The sequence below is a fragment of the Rhinoderma darwinii genome, unplaced genomic scaffold (assembly GCF_050947455.1).
Source record: "Rhinoderma darwinii isolate aRhiDar2 unplaced genomic scaffold, aRhiDar2.hap1 Scaffold_498, whole genome shotgun sequence".
Taxonomy (NCBI): Eukaryota; Metazoa; Chordata; class Amphibia; order Anura; family Rhinodermatidae; genus Rhinoderma; species Rhinoderma darwinii.
Window position 1 is genome coordinate 196,121 of NW_027464045.1, and position 14,563 is coordinate 210,683.

The 14,563-nt window shown below is 47.6% G+C and overlaps 11 non-coding genes across 11 annotated transcripts; all 11 read left to right on the forward strand.

Moving 5' to 3' along the window:
- Positions 1-412: 412 nt before the first annotated feature.
- On the forward strand, positions 413-603 carry LOC142720358 (U2 spliceosomal RNA). Its single transcript, XR_012873147.1, has one exon. It is a non-coding gene; the product is annotated as a U2 spliceosomal RNA (small nuclear RNA).
- Positions 604-1,744: 1,141 nt separating this feature from the next.
- LOC142720359 (U2 spliceosomal RNA) lies at positions 1,745-1,935 on the forward strand. Its single transcript, XR_012873148.1, has one exon. It is a non-coding gene; the product is annotated as a U2 spliceosomal RNA (small nuclear RNA).
- A 1,131-nt stretch (positions 1,936-3,066) lies between these two features.
- On the forward strand, positions 3,067-3,257 carry LOC142720360 (U2 spliceosomal RNA). Its single transcript, XR_012873149.1, has one exon. It is a non-coding gene; the product is annotated as a U2 spliceosomal RNA (small nuclear RNA).
- Positions 3,258-4,394: 1,137 nt separating this feature from the next.
- Positions 4,395-4,585, forward strand: LOC142720361 (U2 spliceosomal RNA). The gene has a single exon (XR_012873150.1). It is a non-coding gene; the product is annotated as a U2 spliceosomal RNA (small nuclear RNA).
- Positions 4,586-5,722: 1,137 nt separating this feature from the next.
- Positions 5,723-5,913, forward strand: LOC142720363 (U2 spliceosomal RNA). Its single transcript, XR_012873151.1, has one exon. It is a non-coding gene; the product is annotated as a U2 spliceosomal RNA (small nuclear RNA).
- Positions 5,914-7,057: 1,144 nt separating this feature from the next.
- LOC142720364 (U2 spliceosomal RNA) lies at positions 7,058-7,248 on the forward strand. The gene has a single exon (XR_012873152.1). It is a non-coding gene; the product is annotated as a U2 spliceosomal RNA (small nuclear RNA).
- A 1,130-nt stretch (positions 7,249-8,378) lies between these two features.
- Positions 8,379-8,569, forward strand: LOC142720392 (U2 spliceosomal RNA). Its single transcript, XR_012873181.1, has one exon. It is a non-coding gene; the product is annotated as a U2 spliceosomal RNA (small nuclear RNA).
- A 1,130-nt stretch (positions 8,570-9,699) lies between these two features.
- LOC142720393 (U2 spliceosomal RNA) lies at positions 9,700-9,890 on the forward strand. Its single transcript, XR_012873182.1, has one exon. It is a non-coding gene; the product is annotated as a U2 spliceosomal RNA (small nuclear RNA).
- A 1,122-nt stretch (positions 9,891-11,012) lies between these two features.
- Positions 11,013-11,203, forward strand: LOC142720365 (U2 spliceosomal RNA). Its single transcript, XR_012873153.1, has one exon. It is a non-coding gene; the product is annotated as a U2 spliceosomal RNA (small nuclear RNA).
- A 1,125-nt stretch (positions 11,204-12,328) lies between these two features.
- Positions 12,329-12,519, forward strand: LOC142720367 (U2 spliceosomal RNA). The gene has a single exon (XR_012873155.1). It is a non-coding gene; the product is annotated as a U2 spliceosomal RNA (small nuclear RNA).
- A 1,137-nt stretch (positions 12,520-13,656) lies between these two features.
- LOC142720368 (U2 spliceosomal RNA) lies at positions 13,657-13,847 on the forward strand. Its single transcript, XR_012873157.1, has one exon. It is a non-coding gene; the product is annotated as a U2 spliceosomal RNA (small nuclear RNA).
- Positions 13,848-14,563: the final 716 nt, after the last annotated feature.

Genomic DNA, 14,563 nt, shown 5'->3' on the forward strand with positions numbered 1-14,563 from the left:
GTTGCCCTCTCAGGCAACACTGAGTGACTGACTGAGCCGCACCGTCTTATATAAAGTTCAGACGGAACTTTGCACGTGTCATAGTGGAGACCTCAGGAGCCAGAGCCAGCTTTCTGACATCATAATGGGGCCTCAGAGATAAAAGCCTGGGCCCATGCAGTGTTGGTCAGTGCTGCTCAGCAGGCAGCACTGGACTGGATTAAAGCTGATACAAGGTGTGAAAGGAGAAGGGGTGGCAGTGGGCATGCACTTACTGCTGCTGCTGCTGCTGCTGCTGCTGCTGCTGCCAGTGTTTGCACGGCAGGAGGGCATTTGGGCGTTGCCAGGAAGGCGTTTTTATGTCGATTCCTCCTCTTTCAGCACTGCATTGTGGTGCAAGCAAAAGAAGCAAAACGCGCGGCACGTTCGGGTTATCGCTTCTCGGCCTTTTGGCTAAGATCAAGTGTAGTATCTGTTCTTATCAGTTTAATATCTGATACGTCCCCTATCTGGGGACCATATATTAAATGGATTTTTAGAACAGGGAGATGGAAATAGAGCTTGCTCTGTCCACTCCACGCATTGACCTGGTATTGCAGTATTTCCAGGACCGGTGCACCCTTTCCTTATGTGTTTACTAAAATCAGATTCCAAAAGTGCTTTTTGTGTTTGCCATTGTTTTTGTCTTTCGGATGGGATCTCCCCTTTTAATCCCATTATTTCAACACCTGTTGGACAATGCATTTGTACAGTCATGTGTGATAATGAGCTAATTTATTAAATGCAATTAATTAATACATTGCCACCTCTTGTTTTGTGTCGTCTGTGTTTCTGTGTTTCCGGCATTTCACATTGGAACAGCTCATTCACCTTCCTTGTCTTCTCTCCGCCCTCCCTCCTAGGTAGGTTAAAGAGCTGCACCTGAGCCAGCCACTGATTGATGCAGCACCATAGTCAAATAGTGGAGTGGAGTAGGGGAACAGCAAACAGCCATTAAAGCAGCCAGCCCGCCCGCCCGCCCGCCCGCCCGTCACAATGGACCTACCTGTGTACACTAGATGGATGTGATGGAATGTACTGTGGTCCCTACATTTCAAGAAGAAGTAAGAATTGCAGTTGCAACAAACCCTTGCTTGCCTACAAAGAGAGCAGCAATTTGGATTTGTTACTATGTTACCTGGAAGAATAACAAACTGTGCAAGGATGGAGGTTGTAGGAGCAAGGAGAACAAGTTGTCTGTAAAGTTGGTGGATGCCTATTTTCCATTTTGCAGTCCCTTGTCTCCCTCTTGTGGCCTCCTGGAGGCAACTAGCTGTGCAAAAAAAAGACAGCCTGGGGGCCGGCTGTTGCAGTGTTGCCCTCTCAGGCAACACTAAGTGACTGACTGAGCCGCACCGTCTTATATAAAGTTCAGACGGAACTTTGCACGTGTCATAGTGGAGACCTCAGGAGCCAGAGCCAGCTTTCTGACATCATAATGGGGCCTCAGAGATAAAAGCCTGGGCCCATGCAGTGTTGGTCAGTGCTGCTCAGCAGGCAGCACTGGACTGGATTAAAGCTGATACAAGGTGTGAAAGGAGAAGGGGTGGCAGTGGGCATGCACTTACTGCTGCTGCTGCTGCTGCTGCTGCTGCTGCTGCCAGTGTTTGCACGGCAGGAGGGCATTTGGGCGTTGCCAGGAAGGCGTTTTTATGTCGATTCCTCCTCTTTCAGCACTGCATTGTGGTGCAAGCAAAAGAAGCAAAACGCGCGGCACGTTCGGGTTATCGCTTCTCGGCCTTTTGGCTAAGATCAAGTGTAGTATCTGTTCTTATCAGTTTAATATCTGATACGTCCCCTATCTGGGGACCATATATTAAATGGATTTTTAGAACAGGGAGATGGAAATAGAGCTTGCTCTGTCCACTCCACGCATTGACCTGGTATTGCAGTATTTCCAGGACCGGTGCACCCTTTCCTTATGTGTTTACTAAAATCAGATTCCAAAAGTGCTTTTTGTGTTTGCCATTGTTTTTGTCTTTCGGATGGGATCTCCCCTTTTAATCCCATTATTTCAACACCTGTTGGACAATGCATTTGTACAGTCATGTGTGATAATGAGCTAATTTATTAAATGCAATTAATTAATACATTGCCACCTCTTGTTTTGTGTCGTCTGTGTTTCTGTGTTTCCGGCATTTCACATTGGAACAGCTCATTCACCTTCCTTGTCTTCTCTCCGCCCTCCCTCCTAGGTAGGTTAAAGAGCTGCACCTGAGCCAGCCACTGATTGATGCAGCACCATAGTCAAATAGTGGAGTGGAGTAGGGGAACAGCAAACAGCCATTAAAGCAGCCAGCCCACCCGCCCGCCCGCCCGTCACAATGGACCTACCTGTGTACACTAGATGGATGTGATGGAATGTACTGTGGTCCCTACATTTCAAGAAGAAGTAAGAATTGCAGTTGCAACAAACCCTTGCTTGCCTACAAAGAGAGCAGCAATTTGGATTTGTTACTATGTTACCTGGAAGAATAACAAACTGTGCAAGGATGGAGGTTGTAGGAGCAAGGAGAACAAGTTGTCTGTAAAGTTGGTGGATGCCTATTTTCCATTTTGCAGTCCCTTGTCTCCCTCTTGTGGCCTCCTGGAGGCAACTAGCTGTGCAAAAAAAAGACAGCCTGGGGGCCGGCTGTTGCAGTGTTGCCCTCTCAGGCAACACTGAGTGACTGACTGAGCCGCACCGTCTTATATAAAGTTCAGACGGAACTTTGCACGTGTCATAGTGGAGACCTCAGGAGCCAGAGCCAGCTTTCTGACATCATAATGGGGCCTCAGAGATAAAAGCCTGGGCCCAGGCAGTGTTGGTCAGTGCTGCTCAGCAGGCAGCACTGGACTGGATTAAAGCTGATACAAGGTGTGAAAGGAGAAGGGGTGGCAGTGGGCATGCACTTACTGCTGCTGCTGCTGCTGCTGCTGCTGCCAGTGTTTGCATGGCAGGAGGGCATTTGGGCGTTGCCAGGAAGGCGTTTTTATGTCGATTCCTCCTCTTTCAGCACTGCATTGTGGTGCAAGCAAAAGAAGCAAAACGCGCGGCACGTTCGGGTTATCGCTTCTCGGCCTTTTGGCTAAGATCAAGTGTAGTATCTGTTCTTATCAGTTTAATATCTGATACGTCCCCTATCTGGGGACCATATATTAAATGGATTTTTAGAACAGGGAGATGGAAATAGAGCTTGCTCTGTCCACTCCACGCATTGACCTGGTATTGCAGTATTTCCAGGACCGGTGCACCCTTTCCTTATGTGTTTACTAAAATCAGATTCCAAAAGTGCTTTTTGTGTTTGCCATTGTTTTTGTCTTTCGGATGGGATCTCCCCTTTTAATCCCATTATTTCAACACCTGTTGGACAATGCATTTGTACAGTCATGTGTGATAATGAGCTAATTTATTAAATGCAATTAATTAATACATTGCCACCTCTTGTTTTGTGTCGTCTGTGTTTCTGTGTTTCCGGCATTTCACATTGGAACAGCTCATTCACCTTCCTTGTCTTCTCTCCGCCCTCCCTCCTAGGTAGGTTAAAGAGCTGCACCTGAGCCAGCCACTGATTGATGCAGCACCATAGTCAAATAGTGGAGTGGAGTAGGGGAACAGCAAACAGCCATTAAAGCAGCCAGCCCGCCCGCCCGCCCGCCCGTCACAATGGACCTACCTGTGTACACTAGATGGATGTGATGGAATGTACTGTGGTCCCTACATTTCAAGAAGAAGTAAGAATTGCAGTTGCAACAAACCCTTGCTTGCCTACAAAGAGAGCAGCAATTTGGATTTGCTACTATGTTACCTGGAAGAATAACAAACTGTGCAAGGATGGAGGTTGTAGGAGCAAGGAGAACAAGTTGTCTGTAAAGTTGGTGGATGCCTATTTTCCATTTTGCAGTCCCTTGTCTCCCTCTTGTGGCCTCCTGGAGGCAACTAGCTGTGCAAAAAAAAGACAGCCTGGGGGCCGGCTGTTGCAGTGTTGCCCTCTCAGGCAACACTGAGTGACTGACTGAGCCGCACCGTCTTATATAAAGTTCAGACGGAACTTTGCACGTGTCATAGTGGAGACCTCAGGAGCCAGAGCCAGCTTTCTGACATCATAATGGGGCCTCAGAGATAAAAGCCTGGGCCCATGCAGTGTTGGTCAGTGCTGCTCAGCAGGCAGCACTGGACTGGATTAAAGCTGATACAAGGTGTTAAAGGAGAAGGGGTGGCAGTGGGCATGCACTTACTGCTGCTGCTGCTGCTGCTGCTGCTGCTGCTGCCAGTGTTTGCACGGCAGGAGGGCATTTGGGCGTTGCCAGGAAGGCGTTTTTATGTCGATTCCTCCTCTTTCAGCACTGCATTGTGGTGCAAGCAAAAGAAGCAAAACGCGCGGCACGTTCGGGTTATCGCTTCTCGGCCTTTTGGCTAAGATCAAGTGTAGTATCTGTTCTTATCAGTTTAATATCTGATACGTCCCCTATCTGGGGACCATATATTAAATGGATTTTTAGAACAGGGAGATGGAAATAGAGCTTGCTCTGTCCACTCCACGCATTGACCTGGTATTGCAGTATTTCCAGGACCGGTGCACCCTTTCCTTATGTGTTTACTAAAATCAGATTCCAAAAGTGCTTTTTGTGTTTGCCATTGTTTTTGTCTTTCGGATGGGATCTCCCCTTTTAATCCCATTATTTCAACACCTGTTGGACAATGCATTTGTACAGTCATGTGTGATAATGAGCTAATTTATTAAATGCAATTAATTAATACATTGCCACCTCTTGTTTTGTGTCGTCTGTGTTTCTGTGTTTCCGGCATTTCACATTGGAACAGCTCATTCACCTTCCTTGTCTTCTCTCCGCCCTCCCTCCTAGGTAGGTTAAAGAGCTGCACCTGAGCCAGCCACTGATTGATGCAGCACCATAGTCAAATAGTGGAGTGGAGTAGGGGAACAGCAAACAGCCATTAAAGCAGCCAGCCCGCCCGCCCGCCCGCCCGTCACAATGGACCTACCTGTGTACACTAGATGGATGTGATGGAATGTACTGTGGTCCCTACATTTCAAGAAGAAGTAAGAATTGCAGTTGCAACAAACCCTTGCTTGCCTACAAAGAGAGCAGCAATTTGGATTTGTTACTATGTTACCTGGAAGAATAACAAACTGTGCAAGGATGGAGGTTGTAGGAGCAAGGAGAACAAGTTGTCTGTAAAGTTGGTGGATGCCTATTTTCCATTTTGCAGTCCCTTGTCTCCCTCTTGTGGCCTCCTGGAGGCAACTAGCTGTGCAAAAAAAAGACAGCCTGGGGGCCGGCTGTTGCAGTGTTGCCCTCTCAGGCAACACTGAGTGACTGACTGAGCCGCACCGTCTTATATAAAGTTCAGACGGAACTTTGCACGTGTCATAGTGGAGACCTCAGGAGCCAGAGCCAGCTTTCTGACATCATAATGGGGCCTCAGAGATAAAAGCCTGGGCCCATGCAGTGTTGGTCAGTGCTGCTCAGCAGGCAGCACTGGACTGGATTAAAGCTGATACAAGGTGTGAAAGGAGAAGGGGTGGCAGTGGGCATGCACTTACTGCTGCTGCTGCTGCTGCTGCTGCTGCTGCTGCCAGTGTTTGCACGGCAGGAGGGCATTTGGGCGTTGCCAGGAAGGCGTTTTTATGTCGATTCCTCCTCTTTCAGCACTGCATTGTGGTGCAAGCAAAAGAAGCAAAACGCGCGGCACGTTCGGGTTATCGCTTCTCGGCCTTTTGGCTAAGATCAAGTGTAGTATCTGTTCTTATCAGTTTAATATCTGATACGTCCCCTATCTGGGGACCATATATTAAATGGATTTTTAGAACAGGGAGATGGAAATAGAGCTTGCTCTGTCCACTCCACGCATTGACCTGGTATTGCAGTATTTCCAGGACCGGTGCACCCTTTCCTTATGTGTTTACTAAAATCAGATTCCAAAAGTGCTTTTTGTGTTTGCCATTGTTTTTGTCTTTCGGATGGGATCTCCCCTTTTAATCCCATTATTTCAACACCTGTTGGACAATGCATTTGTACAGTCATGTGTGATAATGAGCTAATTTATTAAATGCAATTAATTAATACATTGCCACCTCTTGTTTTGTGTCGTCTGTGTTTCTGTGTTTCCGGCATTTCACATTGGAACAGCTCATTCACCTTCCTTGTCTTCTCTCCGCCCTCCCTCCTAGGTAGGTTAAAGAGCTGCACCTGAGCCAGCCACTGATTGATGCAGCACCATAGTCAAATAGTGGAGTGGAGTAGGGGAACAGCAAACAGCCATTAAAGCAGCCAGCCCGCCCGCCCGCCCGCCCGCCCGTCACAATGGACCTACCTGTGTACACTAGATGGATGTGATGGAATGTACTGTGGTCCCTACATTTCAAGAAGAAGTAAGAATTGCAGTTGCAACAAACCCTTGCTTGCCTACAAAGAGAGCAGCAATTTGGATTTGTTACTATGTTACCTGGAAGAATAACAAACTGTGCAAGGATGGAGGTTGTAGGAGCAAGGAGAACAAGTTGTCTGTAAAGTTGGTGGATGCCTATTTTCCATTTTGCAGTCCCTTGTCTCCCTCTTGTGGCCTCCTGGAGGCAACTAGCTGTGCAAAAAAAAGACAGCCTGGGGGCCGGCTGTTGCAGTGTTGCCCTCTCAGGCAACACTAAGTGACTGACTGAGCCGCACCGTCTTATATAAAGTTCAGACGGAACTTTGCACGTGTCATAGTGGAGACCTCAGGAGCCAGAGCCAGCTTTCTGACATCATAATGGGGCCTCAGAGATAAAAGCCTGGGCCCATGCAGTGTTGGTCAGTGCTGCTCAGCAGGCAGCACTGGACTGGATTAAAGCTGATACAAGGTGTGAAAGGAGAAGGGGTGGCAGTGGGCATGCACTTACTGCTGCTGCTGCTGCTGCTGCTGCTGCTGCTGCTGCCAGTGTTTGCACGGCAGGAGGGCATTTGGGCGTTGCCAGGAAGGCGTTTTTATGTCGATTCCTCCTCTTTCAGCACTGCATTGTGGTGCAAGCAAAAGAAGCAAAACGCGCGGCACGTTCGGGTTATCGCTTCTCGGCCTTTTGGCTAAGATCAAGTGTAGTATCTGTTCTTATCAGTTTAATATCTGATACGTCCCCTATCTGGGGACCATATATTAAATGGATTTTTAGAACAGGGAGATGGAAATAGAGCTTGCTCTGTCCACTCCACGCATTGACCTGGTATTGCAGTATTTCCAGGACCGGTGCACCCTTTCCTTATGTGTTTACTAAAATCAGATTCCAAAAGTGCTTTTTGTGTTTGCCATTGTTTTTGTCTTTCGGATGGGATCTCCCCTTTTAATCCCATTATTTCAACACCTGTTGGACAATGCATTTGTACAGTCATGTGTGATAATGAGCTAATTTATTAAATGCAATTAATTAATACATTGCCACCTCTTGTTTTGTGTCGTCTGTGTTTCTGTGTTTCCGGCATTTCACATTGGAACAGCTCATTCACCTTCCTTGTCTTCTCTCCGCCCTCCCTCCTAGGTAGGTTAAAGAGCTGCACCTGAGCCAGCCACTGATTGATGCAGCACCATAGTCAAATAGTGGAGTGGAGTAGGGGAACAGCAAACAGCCATTAAAGCAGCCAGCCCGCCCGCCCGCCCGTCACAATGGACCTACCTGTGTACACTAGATGGATGTGATGGAATGTACTGTGGTCCCTACATTTCAAGAAGAAGTAAGAATTGCAGTTGCAACAAACCCTTGCTTGCCTACAAAGAGAGCAGCAATTTGGATTTGTTACTATGTTACCTGGAAGAATAACAAACTGTGCAAGGATGGAGGTTGTAGGAGCAAGGAGAACAAGTTGTCTGTAAAGTTGGTGGATGCCTATTTTCCATTTTGCAGTCCCTTGTCTCCCTCTTGTGGCCTCCTGGAGGCAACTAGCTGTGCAAAAAAAAGACAGCCTGGGGGCCGGCTGTTGCAGTGTTGCCCTCTCAGGCAACACTGAGTGACTGACTGAGCCGCACCGTCTTATATAAAGTTCAGACGGAACTTTGCACGTGTCATAGTGGAGACCTCAGGAGCCAGAGCCAGCTTTCTGACATCATAATGGGGCCTCAGAGATAAAAGCCTGGGCCCAGGCAGTGTTGGTCAGTGCTGCTCAGCAGGCAGCACTGGACTGGATTAAAGCTGATACAAGGTGTGAAAGGAGAAGGGGTGGCAGTGGGCATGCACTTACTGCTGCTGCTGCTGCTGCTGCTGCTGCTGCCAGTGTTTGCACGGCAGGAGGGCATTTGGGCGTTGCCAGGAAGGCGTTTTTATGTCGATTCCTCCTCTTTCAGCACTGCATTGTGGTGCAAGCAAAAGAAGCAAAACGCGCGGCACGTTCGGGTTATCGCTTCTCGGCCTTTTGGCTAAGATCAAGTGTAGTATCTGTTCTTATCAGTTTAATATCTGATACGTCCCCTATCTGGGGACCATATATTAAATGGATTTTTAGAACAGGGAGATGGAAATAGAGCTTGCTCTGTCCACTCCACGCATTTACCTGGTATTGCAGTATTTCCAGGACCGGTGCACCCTTTCCTTATGTGTTTACTAAAATCAGATTCCAAAAGTGCTTTTTGTGTTTGCCATTGTTTTTGTCTTTCGGATGGGATCTCCCCTTTTAATCCCATTATTTCAACACCTGTTGGACAATGCATTTGTACAGTCATGTGTGATAATGAGCTAATTTATTAAATGCAATTAATTAATACATTGCCACCTCTTGTTTTGTGTCGTCTGTGTTTCTGTGTTTCCGGCATTTCACATTGGAACAGCTCATTCACCTTCCTTGTCTTCTCTCCGCCCTCCCTCCTAGGTAGGTTAAAGAGCTGCACCTGAGCCAGCCACTGATTGATGCAGCACCATAGTCAAATAGTGGAGTGGAGTAGGGGAACAGCAAACAGCCATTAAAGCAGCCAGCCCGCCCGCCCGCCCGTCACAATGGACCTACCTGTGTACACTAGATGGATGTGATGGAATGTACTGTGGTCCCTACATTTCAAGAAGAAGTAAGAATTGCAGTTGCAACAAACCCTTGCTTGCCTACAAAGAGAGCAGCAATTTGGATTTGTTACTATGTTACCTGGAAGAATAACAAACTGTGCAAGGATGGAGGTTGTAGGAGCAAGGAGAACAAGTTGTCTGTAAAGTTGGTGGATGCCTATTTTCCATTTTGCAGTCCCTTGTCTCCCTCTTGTGGCCTCCTGGAGGCAACTAGCTGTGCAAAAAAAAGACAGCCTGGGGGCCGGCTGTTGCAGTGTTGCCCTCTCAGGCAACACTGAGTGACTGACTGAGCCGCACCGTCTTATATAAAGTTCAGACGGAACTTTGCACGTGTCATAGTGGAGACCTCAGGAGCCAGAGCCAGCTTTCTGACATCATAATGGGGCCTCAGAGATAAAAGCCTGGGCCCAGGCAGTGTTGGTCAGTGCTGCTCAGCAGGCAGCACTGGACTGGATTAAAGCTGATACAAGGTGTGAAAGGAGAAGGGGTGGCAGTGGGCATGCACTTACTGCTGCTGCTGCTGCTGCTGCTGCTGCTGCCAGTGTTTGCACGGCAGGAGGGCATTTGGGCGTTGCCAGGAAGGCGTTTTTATGTCGATTCCTCCTCTTTCAGCACTGCATTGTGGTGCAAGCAAAAGAAGCAAAACGCGCGGCACGTTCGGGTTATCGCTTCTCGGCCTTTTGGCTAAGATCAAGTGTAGTATCTGTTCTTATCAGTTTAATATCTGATACGTCCCCTATCTGGGGACCATATATTAAATGGATTTTTAGAACAGGGAGATGGAAATAGAGCTTGCTCTGTCCACTCCACGCATTTACCTGGTATTGCAGTATTTCCAGGACCGGTGCACCCTTTCCTTATGTGTTTACTAAAATCAGATTCCAAAAGTGCTTTTTGTGTTTGCCATTGTTTTTGTCTTTCGGATGGGATCTCCCCTTTTAATCCCATTATTTCAACACCTGTTGGACAATGCATTTGTACAGTCATGTGTGATAATGAGCTAATTTATTAAATGCAATTAATTAATACATTGCCACCTCTTGTTTTGTGTCGTCTGTGTTTCTGTGTTTCCGGCATTTCACATTGGAACAGCTCATTCACCTTCCTTGTCTTCTCTCCGCCCTCCCTCCTAGGTAGGTTAAAGAGCTGCACCTGAGCCAGCCACTGATTGATGCAGCACCATAGTCAAATAGTGGAGTGGAGTAGGGGAACAGCAAACAGCCATTAAAGCAGCCAGCCCGCCCGCCCGCCCGCCCGTCACAATGGACCTACCTGTGTACACTAGATGGATGTGATGGAATGTACTGTGGTCCCTACATTTCAAGAAGAAGTAAGAATTGCAGTTGCAACAAACCCTTGCTTGCCTACAAAGAGAGCAGCAATTTGGATTTGTTACTATGTTACCTGGAAGAATAACAAACTGTGCAAGGATGGAGGTTGTAGGAGCAAGGAGAACAAGTTGTCTGTAAAGTTGGTGGATGCCTATTTTCCATTTTGCAGTCCCTTGTCTCCCTCTTGTGGCCTCCTGGAGGCAACTAGCTGTGCAAAAAAAAGACAGCCTGGGGGCCGGCTGTTGCAGTGTTGCCCTCTCAGGCAACACTGAGTGACTGACTGAGCCGCACCGTCTTATATAAAGTTCAGACGGAACTTTGCACGTGTCATAGTGGAGACCTCAGGAGCCAGAGCCAGCTTTCTGACATCATAATGGGGCCTCAGAGATAAAAGCCTGGGCCCAGGCAGTGTTGGTCAGTGCTGCTCAGCAGGCAGCACTGGACTGGATTAAAGCTGATACAAGGTGTGAAAGGAGAAGGGGTGGCAGTGGGCATGCACTTACTGCTGCTGCTGCTGCTGCCAGTGTTTGCACGGCAGGAGGGCATTTGGGCGTTGCCAGGAAGGCGTTTTTATGTCGATTCCTCCTCTTTCAGCACTGCATTGTGGTGCAAGCAAAAGAAGCAAAACGCGCGGCACGTTCGGGTTATCGCTTCTCGGCCTTTTGGCTAAGATCAAGTGTAGTATCTGTTCTTATCAGTTTAATATCTGATACGTCCCCTATCTGGGGACCATATATTAAATGGATTTTTAGAACAGGGAGATGGAAATAGAGCTTGCTCTGTCCACTCCACGCATTGACCTGGTATTGCAGTATTTCCAGGACCGGTGCACCCTTTCCTTATGTGTTTACTAAAATCAGATTCCAAAAGTGCTTTTTGTGTTTGCCATTGTTTTTGTCTTTCGGATGGGATCTCCCCTTTTAATCCCATTATTTCAACACCTGTTGGACAATGCATTTGTACAGTCATGTGTGATAATGAGCTAATTTATTAAATGCAATTAATTAATACATTGCCACCTCTTGTTTTGTGTCGTCTGTGTTTCTGTGTTTCCGGCATTTCACATTGGAACAGCTCATTCACCTTCCTTGTCTTCTCTCCGCCCTCCCTCCTAGGTAGGTTAAAGAGCTGCACCTGAGCCAGCCACTGATTGATGCAGCACCATAGTCAAATAGTGGAGTGGAGTAGGGGAACAGCAAACAGCCATTAAAGCAGCCAGCCCACCCGCCCGCCCGCCCGTCACAATGGACCTACCTGTGTACACTAGATGGATGTGATGGAATGTACTGTGGTCCCTACATTTCAAGAAGAAGTAAGAATTGCAGTTGCAACAAACCCTTGCTTGCCTACAAAGAGAGCAGCAATTTGGATTTGTTACTATGTTACCTGGAAGAATAACAAACTGTGCAAGGATGGAGGTTGTAGGAGCAAGGAGAACAAGTTGTCTGTAAAGTTGGTGGATGCCTATTTTCCATTTTGCAGTCCCTTGTCTCCCTCTCGTGGCCTCCTGGAGGCAACTAGCTGTGCAAAAAAAAGACAGCCTGGGGGCCGGCTGTTGCAGTGTTGCCCTCTCAGGCAACACTGAGTGACTGACTGAGCCGCACCGTCTTATATAAAGTTCAGACGGAACTTTGCACGTGTCATAGTGGAGACCTCAGGAGCCAGAGCCAGCTTTCTGACATCATAATGGGGCCTCAGAGATAAAAGCCTGGGCCCAGGCAGTGTTGGTCAGTGCTGCTCAGCAGGCAGCACTGGACTGGATTAAAGCTGATACAAGGTGTGAAAGGAGAAGGGGTGGCAGTGGGCATGCACTTACTGCTGCTGCTGCTGCTGCTGCCAGTGTTTGCATGGCAGGAGGGCATTTGGGCGTTGCCAGGAAGGCGTTTTTATGTCGATTCCTCCTCTTTCAGCACTGCATTGTGGTGCAAGCAAAAGAAGCAAAACGCGCGGCACGTTCGGGTTATCGCTTCTCGGCCTTTTGGCTAAGATCAAGTGTAGTATCTGTTCTTATCAGTTTAATATCTGATACGTCCCCTATCTGGGGACCATATATTAAATGGATTTTTAGAACAGGGAGATGGAAATAGAGCTTGCTCTGTCCACTCCACGCATTGACCTGGTATTGCAGTATTTCCAGGACCGGTGCACCCTTTCCTTATGTGTTTACTAAAATCAGATTCCAAAAGTGCTTTTTGTGTTTGCCATTGTTTTTGTCTTTCGGATGGGATCTCCCCTTTTAATCCCATTATTTCAACACCTGTTGGACAATGCATTTGTACAGTCATGTGTGATAATGAGCTAATTTATTAAATGCAATTAATTAATACATTGCCACCTCTTGTTTTGTGTCGTCTGTGTTTCTGTGTTTCCGGCATTTCACATTGGAACAGCTCATTCACCTTCCTTGTCTTCTCTCCGCCCTCCCTCCTAGGTAGGTTAAAGAGCTGCACCTGAGCCAGCCACTGATTGATGCAGCACCATAGTCAAATAGTGGAGTGGAGTAGGGGAACAGCAAACAGCCATTAAAGCAGCCAGCCCGCCCGCCCGCCCGCCCGTCACAATGGACCTACCTGTGTACACTAGATGGATGTGATGGAATGTACTGTGGTCCCTACATTTCAAGAAGAAGTAAGAATTGCAGTTGCAACAAACCCTTGCTTGCCTACAAAGAGAGCAGCAATTTGGATTTGTTACTATGTTACCTGGAAGAATAACAAACTGTGCAAGGATGGAGGTTGTAGGAGCAAGGAGAACAAGTTGTCTGTAAAGTTGGTGGATGCCTATTTTCCATTTTGCAGTCCCTTGTCTCCCTCTTGTGGCCTCCTGGAGGCAACTAGCTGTGCAAAAAAAAGACAGCCTGGGGGCCGGCTGTTGCAGTGTTGCCCTCTCAGGCAACACTGAGTGACTGACTGAGCCGCACCGTCTTATATAAAGTTCAGACGGAACTTTGCACGTGTCATAGTGGAGACCTCAGGAGCCAGAGCCAGCTTTCTGACATCATAATGGGGCCTCAGAGATAAAAGCCTGGGCCCAGGCAGTGTTGGTCAGTGCTGCTCAGCAGGCAGCACTGGACTGGATTAAAGCTGATACAAGGTGTGAAAGGAGAAGGGGTGGCAGTGGGCATGCACTTACTGCTGCTGCTGCTGCTGCTGCTGCTGCTGCTGCCAGTGTTTGCACGGCAGGAGGGCATTTGGGCGTTGCCAGGAAGGCGTTTTTATGTCGATTCCTCCTCTTTCAGCACTGCATTGTGGTGCAAGCAAAAGAAGCAAAACGCGCGGCACGTTCGGGTTATCGCTTCTCGGCCTTTTGGCTAAGATCAAGTGTAGTATCTGTTCTTATCAGTTTAATATCTGATACGTCCCCTATCTGGGGACCATATATTAAATGGATTTTTAGAACAGGGAGATGGAAATAGAGCTTGCTCTGTCCACTCCACGCATTGACCTGGTATTGCAGTATTTCCAGGACCGGTGCACCCTTTCCTTATGTGTTTACTAAAATCAGATTCCAAAAGTGCTTTTTGTGTTTGCCATTGTTTTTGTCTTTCGGATGGGATCTCCCCTTTTAATCCCATTATTTCAACACCTGTTGGACAATGCATTTGTACAGTCATGTGTGATAATGAGCTAATTTATTAAATGCAATTAATTAATACATTGCCACCTCTTGTTTTGTGTCGTCTGTGTTTCTGTGTTTCCGGCATTTCACATTGGAACAGCTCATTCACCTTCCTTGTCTTCTCTCCGCCCTCCCTCCTAGGTAGGTTAAAGAGCTGCACCTGAGCCAGCCACTGATTGATGCAGCACCATAGTCAAATAGTGGAGTGGAGTAGGGGAACAGCAAACAGCCATTAAAGCAGCCAGCCCGCCCGCCCGCCCGTCACAATGGACCTACCTGTGTACACTAGATGGATGTGATGGAATGTACTGTGGTCCCTACATTTCAAGAAGAAGTAAGAATTGCAGTTGCAACAAAGCCTTGCTTGCCTACAAAGAGAGCAGCAATTTGGATTTGTTACTATGTTACCTAGAAGAATAACAAACTGTGCAAGGATGGAGGTTGTAGGAGCAAGGAGAAGTGTCTGTAAAGTTGGTGGATGCCTATTTTCCATTTGCAGTCCCTTGTCTCCCTCTTGTGGCCTCCTGGAGGCAACTAGCTGTGCAAAAAAAGACAGCCTGGCGGCCGGCTGTTGCAGTG